Source organism: Pongo pygmaeus, chromosome 8, assembly GCF_028885625.2.
Source record: "Pongo pygmaeus isolate AG05252 chromosome 8, NHGRI_mPonPyg2-v2.0_pri, whole genome shotgun sequence".
NCBI classification, from domain to species: Eukaryota; Metazoa; Chordata; class Mammalia; order Primates; family Hominidae; genus Pongo; species Pongo pygmaeus.
Window position 1 is genome coordinate 36,734,198 of NC_072381.2, and position 3,830 is coordinate 36,738,027.

At 41.4% G+C, this 3,830-nt stretch overlaps 1 pseudogene; it reads left to right on the top strand.

Annotated features, from left to right (window-relative positions):
• The first annotated feature begins 1,274 nt into the window (after positions 1-1,274).
• On the top strand, positions 1,275-2,021 carry LOC129006397 (large ribosomal subunit protein uL30-like; annotated as a pseudogene).
• The last annotated feature ends 1,809 nt before the right edge of the window (positions 2,022-3,830 follow it).

The window sequence follows — 3,830 nt, forward strand, 5'->3', positions numbered from 1 at the left end:
TCTTTTTGGATGAACGATCATGCAGAAAGGTTTAGGGCCAGTCGTTTCTGAGTGACTATGGGTAGGAATTAAATGACGTTTATTTTCCTTGAATCTCAGTGTAGGAGCTTTTACTTTTGGGAGGCGAAACAAGTATTTTGCAGAAATTTCCTGCTTTGGTTAACTGACTACCGACTTTAACTAGGATAAATTTTAGCTAATTTTCTGACTCTTAAACATCCTGTTACGTGAAATCACTCGATGAGTTTTGCAGTTAGGCTTGGTTAACATCGATGATTTCTTACTTAGATGTCACATCTAGCCCCAGGATGCTCGTTAATCTAGTTGAAGTGATCAGATGCAGTTTTGGTGAAAATAGGTGGAAATAGAGTTTATGTTCTTCAGCAATTGGTCAGGAGGAGGAAGACTGATCTAAAAGAGAAAAAGTTGTATAAGCCAACACTTTAACGAGTGGAGAGATTATCCTAAGGTCTACTTTGTATTGTAGACAAACTGATATTAGCTGCTAACTGGGTCTTTAACTTAAGAAATGGGAATGACATGGGAGTGACTTGCTTTCTAACACAGCTGCAATTTGCATTTCCTGTCTCCTCACATTCTTCTTTGTAATCCTTGTTAACTGGGAATGTGGCATTGAGTAAATTCATAAAATAAATATGGAGATTGTATTAGGCTAAAAATTACTTTGCGTTGTTATGCTTTGTTTAGTGTTCAGTTAGAGTAACTGAATCCGCGAAGTTCTCTTCTTTTATCCTTGGAATAATCACAAGCTGGGCTTCCACTGGCTGTTCCAGAAAAGAAAGTACGTTTGGTTAGTTGTGTCTGTGTGTTTGTGTGTGTGCACATGCGTGCATGAGTGTATAAGCAATAGGAAAAATAAGTATTTCGAATACATATAATAATATACCAGTATTCAGGATTTTCATGGTCTTAGGCAAAATCATGGCTTAGGAATGCTTTCAGTTTGACTTTTCACTTACCATTTCCTTGTGACCTAGCTTCAGATTTGGACTTTTTTCTCCTTCTTTATTTAGCCGCCCTTGTCAGTTTCACGTCATGTGCCAAGGCATGACAAGATAGTGAGTGTTTGTAGCCATCTAGGGGGAGAAGATAGTTTCTGGCTGCTGTGAATTGCTGAGGGCAGCCAAGAGGCTGTTTTCTAGCTAGGATTTTTGCACAAGTACAGCAGGAATCCCTTGCATGTGCCCAGTAGAAGCAGAATGCTGTATTTCATGAGCATTAAGATACTAGGGTCCTCTTTTCTGGCTAGAACCATGGAGGGTGTTGAAGAGAAGAAAAAGAAGGTTCCTGCTGTGCCAGAAACCCTTAAGAAAAAGGGAAGGAATTTCGCACAGCTGAAGATCAAGTGCCTGAGAAAGAAGTCTGCCCAAAAGATGCTTCGAAAGGCAAGGAGGAAACTTATCTATGAAAAAGCAAACCACTCTCACAAGGAATGTAGGCAGATGTACAGAACTGAAATTTGAATGGCGAAGTTGGCAAGAAAAGCTGGCAACGTCTATGTACCTGCAGAACCCAAATTGGCATTTGTCATCAGGATCAGAGATATCAATGGTGTAAGCCCAAAGGTCTGAAAGGTGTTGCAGCTTCTTTGCTTTCATCAAATCTTCAGTGGAACCTTTGTGAAGCTCAACAAGGCTTCAATTAACATGCTGAGGATTGTAGAACAACATATTGCATGGGAGTACCCAAATCTGAAGTCAGTAAATGAAGTAATCTACAAGTGTGGTTATGGCAAAATCAATAAGAAGGGAATTGCTTTGACAGATAACACTTTGATTGCTGTGTCTTTTAATAAATATGGCATCATCTGCATGGAGGATCTGATTCATGAGATCTATACTGTTGGAAAGTGCTTCAAAGAAGCAAGTGACTTCCTGTGGCCCTTCAAATCATCTTCTCCACGAGGTAGAAAGAAGAAAAAGACCACCCATTTTGTAGAAGGTGGAGATGCTGGCAACAGCGAGGACCAGATTAACAGTCTTATCAGAAGAATGAACTAAGGTGTCTACCATGATTATTTTTCTAATCTAGCCAGTTAATAAACAGTATGGGCTCTCAAACTGAAAAAAAAGATACTAGGAAATTTGGTCAGTTAAGAGTATATTAAGGAGTATGTCAGTCCTGCCCTTTGGAATTCTGAAACTTTTTTTTCTTTTTGAAATGGAGTCTGGCTCTGTCACCCAGGCTGGAGTGCAGTGGCGCAATCTCCGCTCACTGCAACCTCCGCCTCCCGGGTTCAAATGCTTCTTTTGCCTCAGCCTCCCGAGTAGCTGGGATTACAAGCAAGCACCGCCAGGCCCAATCAATTTTTGTATTTTTAGTAGAGATAGGGTTTCACCATGTTGGCCAGGTTGGTCTTGAACTCCTGACCTCAGGTGATCTGCCTGCCTTGGCCTCCCAAAGTGCTGGGATTACCGTGCCTGGCCCTGAAACATCTTTAAGTCAGGGGTTTCTGAAAGTATGTGGAACTGACTGGACCATCCTTATTTTGCATGTTATTTTGCTTTTTCACTTGTATTCAGACTTTGACTAAAAGAACACAGCAGACGAACGATAGATGGAAATTAGGTACAGAAGGTGAAGAAACTAGGAGAATCTATTTACCTTTCATGTGCATTTGAAATAAAGGACAGATGTCTGTTCTGTTCTGGATATCTGTGGATGCTAGTGAATGGTCCTTTTGGTCTAAGCAATTATGTCTAAGAGGTTAGAAATACTAGTTGACTTACATTTGCATCAGAGAAGCTGCTTTTTTTTTTTTTTTTGACAGAGTTTTGCTCTGTCACCCAGGCTGGAATGCAGCGGCGCGATCTCGGGTCACTGAAACCTCCACCTCGCGGGTTCAAGCGATTCTCCTGCCTCAGCCTCCTGAGTAGCTGGGATTACAGGCATGTGCTGCCACGGCCTGCTACTTTTTGTATTTTTAGTAGAGGTGGGGTTTCACCATGTTGGCCAGGCTGGTCTTGAATTCCTGACCTCAGGTGATACTCTCGCCTTGGCTTCCCAAAGTGCTAGGATTATAAGCGTGAGCCACAGCACCTGGCCAGAAGCTGCTGTCTTAATGTTAAAATCCCTGTCCCACTAGAAAATTTTTCATGTCCAAATTATATATGACATTACTGTCAGTAAATTTTGAGTCGCTTGTACCTCTGATTCCTTGAATACATACATAGGAAATCCTTCATACTTCTCATCTGAGATATATACTAACGGGGCATTACACACGTGCTATGTGTAATGGGGCAAGAGGTATCTCTGGTTAAAGACTTAGTGTGGACTCCTCCTGCCTTGCCCTCCAACAGCCCTCAACCCCTCCTTCCTCAGCCTAATGGTGTCTTGAATGTAACTTACTAGTTTGACTTTCCCTGAACCAGAGCAATGAACTCATAGAATGATTTTAAGGTTGAGTAATTATGTCTCCAGGTGTTTGACATTTAAAACTTGAAGCTGAAACAGGAGCCTGGTCTCTGTATCCACTTACGATAAATGTCCTTGAAATATTCCATTTAAATACTCAGCTGTAGTCAGTTTGCACTTCAACTGTGGACATCATTAGGAAATGGAAAAAAGGAGTCTTTCTTCATTAATAACTGGGAAGGCAGCCAGTCACCAGAAGCAGGAGGGCTTTCTTTTGAGCTAGAATGATCTGATTCCACTTCCCCCAACCTTTCCATTCTCCCCAGGTCAGAGCATAGAAGCTGGTGGAACCTAGCTGGGGTGACTTTCTTTGTTTAAGTTGTCCTAAATGCGGACTGATATTTGGCAGCCAAGTGTTTTAAAACATTTATACACTGTCACAGTAAATAAGT